A 6,000-nucleotide genomic window follows, 5' to 3' on the forward strand; every position below is an offset into this window, starting at 1 on the left:
CTCTAGGAGACAGAACTTGGTCCCATGTTGTTTATACTTGCGTAATATTGTTTGTACAGATGAATGTGGTACCTTCAGGCATTTGGAAATTTCTCCCAAGGATGAACCAGACTTGTGGAGGTCTACAATTTGTTTTGAGGTCTTGGCTGATTTATTTTGATTTCCCCATGATGTCAAGCAAAGAGGCACTGAATTTGAATGTAGGCCTTGAAATACAGTGGAGAGAACAAGTATTTGATACACTGCCAATTTTGCAGGTGTTCCTACTTACACAGCATGTAGAGGTCTGTAATTTTTTATCATAGGTACACTTCAACTGTGAGAGACGGAATATAAAACAAAAATCCAGAAAATCACATTGTATGATTAAGTAATTCATTGGATTTTATTGCATGACATAAGTATTTGATATATCAGAAAACTTTGTTTGCAATTACAGAGATCATACGCTTCCTGTAGTTCTTGACCAGGTTTGCACATACTGCAGCAGGGATTTTGGCCCACTCCTCCATACAGACCTTCTCCAGATCCTTCAGGTTTTGGGGCTGTCGCTGGGCAATACGGACTTTCAGCTCCCTCCAAAGATTTTCTATTGGGTTCAGGTCTGGAGACTGGCTAGGCCACTCCAGGACCTTGAGATGCTTCTTACGGAGCCACTCCTTAGTTGCCCTGGAAGACCCAGCCATGACCCATCTTCAATGCTCTTACTGAGGGAAGGAGGTTGTTGGCCAAGATCCCGCGATACATGGCCCCATCCATCCTCCCCTCAATACGGTGCAGTTGTCCTGACCCCTTTGCAGAAAAGCATCTCCAAAGAATGATGTTTCCACCTCCATGATTCATGGTTGGGATGGTGTTCTTGGGGTTGTACTCATCCTTCTTCTTCCTCCAAACACGGCGAGTGGAGTTTAGACCCAAAAGCTCTATTTTTGTCTCATCAGACCACATGACCTTCTCCCATTCCTCCTCTGGATCATTCAGATGGTCATTGGCAAACTTCAGACGGGCCTGGACATGCGCTGGCTTGAGCAGGGGGACCTTGTGTGTGCTGCAGGATTTTTATCCATGACGGCGTAGTATGTTACTAATGGTTTTCTTTGAGACTGTGGTCCCAGCTCTCTTCAGGTCATTGACCAGTTCCTGCCATGTAGTTCTGGGCTAATCCCTCACCTTCCTCATGATCATTGATGCCCCACAAGGTGAGATCTTGCATGGAGCCCCAGACGGAGTGTGATTGACCGTCATCTTGAACTTCGTCCATTTTCGAATAGTTGCGCCAACAGTTGTTGCCTTCTCACCAAGCAGCCCATCCCAGCCTTGTGCAGGTCTACAATTGTATCCCTGTTGTCCTTACACAGCTCTCTGGTCTTGGCCATTGTGGAGAGGTTGGAGTCTGTTTGATTGAGTGTGTGGACAGGTGTCTTTTATACAGGTAACGAGTTCAAACAGGTGCAGTTAATACAGGTAATGAGTGGAGAACAGGGGGGTTTCTTTTTTTTTTAACTAACAGGTCTGTGAGAGCTGGAATTTTTACTGGTTGGTAGGTGATCAAATACTTATGTCATGCAATAAAATGCCAATTAATTACTTAAAAGTCATACATGTCATGTTTTGTCTTATATTGTCTTGTCATTTTGCTTTTCCTTCTGTTCGTTTTCCCCCTGCTGGTCTTTTTAGGTTCGTTCCCCTTTTTCTCTCTCCCTTCCTCTCTCTCTTCTCTCGTTCCGTTCCTGCTCCCAGCTGTTCCTATTCCCCTAATCAATCATTTAGTCTTCCCACACCTGCTCCCTATCTTTTCCCCTGATTAGAGTCCCTATTTCTCCCCTTGTTTTCCGTTTCTGCCCTGTCGGATCCTTGTATATTGTTCACCGTGCTGTGTCTTTGTATCGCCCTGTCGTGTCGTGTTTCCCTCAGATGCTGCGTGGTGAGCAGGTGTCTGAGTCTGCTACGGTCAAGTGCCTTCCCGAGGCCTTCCCGAGTCTCCAGTCAGTTCTCGTGATTACGAGTGAAATTGTTTTTATGCTTTATTTACCGCTCCGATTTGTCTAGGAGTATTGCTATTTCCTTAAACTGGATTAAAGACTCTGTTTTCGCCAAGTCGCTTTTGGGTCCTCATTCACCTGCATAACAATACAATGTGATTTTCTGGATTTTTGTTTTAGATTCTGTCTCTCACAGTGTACATATGATACATATTACAGACCTCTACATGCTTTGTAAGTAGGAAACACTGCCGATTTTGCAGGTTATCAAATACTTCTTCTCCCCACTGTACATCCACAGGTACACCTCCAATTGTCTCAAATTATGTCAATTAGCCTATCAGAAGTTTCTAAAGCCATGACATAATTTTCTGGAATTTTCCAAGCTGTTTAAAGGCACAGTCAACTTTGTGTATGGACACTTCTGACCCACTGGAATTGTGATACAGTGAATTAAGTGAAATAATTTGTCTGTAAACAATTGTTGGAAAAATTACTTGTGTCATGCACAAAGTAGATATCCTAACCATCTTGCCAAAACTATAGGTTGTTAACAAGAAATGTGTCGAGCGGTTGAAAACGAGTTTTAATGACTCCAACATAAGTGTTTGTAAACTTTTGACTTCAACTATACCAATAAATAGTAAAACCAGAGAAACTGATAATTTTGCAGTGGTCTCTTATTTTTTTCCAGAGCTGTACTGTATATATATATATATATAACTACAACGAATACAAAAAAACTCAAACTAAAAACTTAATAATCTGATGTGTGACAATATTAGCCTATTACTTGTGAATTATAGTTGTATCACCTGAGAATGATGCCCAGCATAAGGCAATAAACAATAATGAAGGTGTTTTCCCACTAATGGAACATTCACGCGTATAGCCTACTGCCATGTGTGCATTGATGCGCTCATACTGTGAAGAAATGGCCTAATAGTTTATCAACATTTTAATCTAAATATTCTGATCTGTCATTGCGTAAAAAAAAACATTTTTGATGCTAGTGGTTGTATTAATTCAGGATCTATCGTATCCCCAACTGTACCAGACTATGTTTGGAATAAAAAAATGTGTTGCACAGAATAGGTCAACTTTTGTACTATGGGGGATAGTAGGTTGACATAAACTAGTGCTTTTGATGTTCGTTAGGCCTACTCATCTTGTTGGCTGACGAAAAGTAAATGTGTACAGTACAGTTCTTCCAATATCTTTAATATGTATCTCAGAATTGGATAAGGACACGCACAGGTGCGTCCAGGATGTGTCTGTCTTCACTTGTAGCCTGTGAGAAAGACCCTATCACGTGATGGAGAGCCATGTGAGTAAGAGGTGCTTATGAGCGTGCAGCACTCAGTGACAAGGCACGAAGGCCTGGATTATTTTTAGGGTGCATTACGGCCACACTAAGGGGATGTCACCGTGAATTTTGAGGCATTATCAAGCGCTTGTCAAATTGTGAACGCAAGACTGATGGAAGTGTGTACATCCTGCGCAAAAAAAAACAAAGCAGATCTCATGCCTTTAAAAAAAAGATATATTTAATTTATTTAACTGCTTGAAGGTGTAGGCTATATTACATGGAATTATTAGACTTTTTAAAAATGTTGATGTTCCAAAGGTCTGCATCAGTGGTCTGTTTTCCAAAGGTCTGCATCACTGCATGTGTGGAAGCCAAGATATGTTAAATGTGTTTGTTAATTAACAGTCAATTACTTGAGACTGACAGTTATGTGCCCCATGCAAGTTGCAACATTGTACAATATCACTTTTTTTATATAATTGACTAAACGCTACAGCATCAACTGTCTCTCTGCTTTTGACCGGTTTACTATCCATCAGTTCAAATGTAATGTCTTTTTGCATGACAAAATCCTTCAGACAATTCCACAGTAGCATGTAGTAATATAATTCAGATAGGAAGTGAATAGGCCTATAAGTGGAATATGGGACCACTATTATCTACATACAACAATGTATTTCAGCGCTGCATTGTGCACTCAGACAGATAGGGCAAATATATCTAGTGTTTACTATGGTATAAAACGGCTCACTTAGACTACTCCTATCCCGAGACCATCACAAAATCAAGGTTTTTATGCTTTCTATTACAATTTGTTTTTAACAATAGTGTATGCAGGTGTAGCGGGTAACAAAGTTTGGCTCTGACTGAGCTAGACTCAAATATGGGACACAATTTGGAGAGACACAATGTGACATGCATGACAAATGAGAACCATATTCACAGGTGTAGATCCTACAAGGCAGAGCGAGCAATAAAGATACTATGTAGCTGCTATGATGAACTTAATGCGTTCCCTGTACATTTATGACGCCCTCTGGAAGAAAACCTATGAATAGAGTGTACAAGCTGCCGTGGTTCATTGTCATGAGCTTCCGCATCTTGTTGGCTGACGAAAAGGAAATGTTTACAGTTCTTCCAATATCTTTAATACGTATCTCGGAATTGGATGAGGACACCCCGCAGTTGCATCCACGATGTGTCTGTCTTCACTTGTAGCCTGTGGAACTCATTTTTGGAGCAAGCTTAAATGGGCTTTTACTCTTTGTTGATGTCAGTATTGCAGCATAGTTTATGTATAAATACGCTTTCTGATACTGCATAAGCAATGCTGTCTCCGGGTGTTGCAGATGGAAAGTGTATGTGCAGTGATACACAATTACCATGAAATCCTCTCTATTTATTTAAGGAAGTCTTATTTGAAAATGAAGGGGTTTCAGCCACTATAGGCTACTGACTATACTAAACCGACTAGCCTACAGTTAATAGGCTACCATAACACAGTAGGCCTAGTTGTCTATTGTGCTCTACTTCAGCTGCACATTGTTTTGAAATCTAAGCTGTTTGATTGATTTGAAGTTGAATTTGTGTCTTCTCTGTCGCTGCCTCCACCCTGAAATGTGTTTTTGGCTGAGTGTGTATGTTTCTAGGTTGCCACACTGCCCGAGGAATGGACACCAGCCACCAATCGTATTCGATCACTCCTGGTCAACCTATTTCTCACGACACCTACGTCTCTGTGTGTGGAGTAGGCCTACCAGTTTTCCACACCCTAATGGTTTTCCCATACCGTCATGTCCTGGAAGAAGCCCTGCTCCACCCTCGGATTGCTGCATCCAGGCCCAGTTCTGTCCATGACCTCCAGGGTGCTCAGGCCCTGCAGATAAGAACTAATCACAGCGCTCATTGGGAATTTATTAACGTTGCAGCAGCAGCTGTGATGGCAATAGTCCTTAATGTGTTAGCAGTAAGTCTTCATAACTGTTATAATCATAGTCACAGTGCTTTCTTTGCGAGAAAGTTGTTGTTTTCGTTTACTATTCATGTTCAGCACTAGTGCAAATCATGTTTATTTTTTTATCTTTGTTGTTTATTTTTGTCTCAGGTCAAATTCAAGTACCACCTGTGTGAGTTTTCACTGTCGGGCATCTTCAGTAACATCAGTATGTTAATACTGCTTCTTTGTGACCTTTGATCAAGAGTAAAAGAGAGCTCATGTCAAATCTCTCTTACTGTATTATTATAGTGAAAGGAGAAAAGCTGGAACAGTGTTACAGCAAAGTTCTTAAGGTGAAGAATGAGGCACTTCTCCAGATAGTGGACTTCAAATACACAGTGCTTTTCACAAGCTATTGTCATTTAGACTGATTACTTCTTCAATATCTTAAGGGTAGCATTGTAATCCAATCCCCTAGACGCTACCATTTGATGTGTCATCATACTGACTGTATTTTTTTCTGTCTCTATGGTATTACGTGTACGGACTGACACTATCTACCAAGATTATTTTCATCTATATTATTCGTAGTCGTCTATTTACCATCCACAAACCAATGCTGGCACTATAACCGCACACAAGGAGCTGTAGGAGGCCATAAGCAAACAAGAAAATGCTTCTCTGGAAGCGGCACTCCTAGTGGCCGGGGACTTTAATGCAGGCAAACTCGAATCAGTTTGACCTAATTTCTACCAGCATGTCACATGTGCAAC

This window comes from Oncorhynchus gorbuscha, linkage group LG23, assembly GCF_021184085.1.
Source record: "Oncorhynchus gorbuscha isolate QuinsamMale2020 ecotype Even-year linkage group LG23, OgorEven_v1.0, whole genome shotgun sequence".
NCBI lineage: Eukaryota > Metazoa > Chordata > Actinopteri > Salmoniformes > Salmonidae > Oncorhynchus > Oncorhynchus gorbuscha.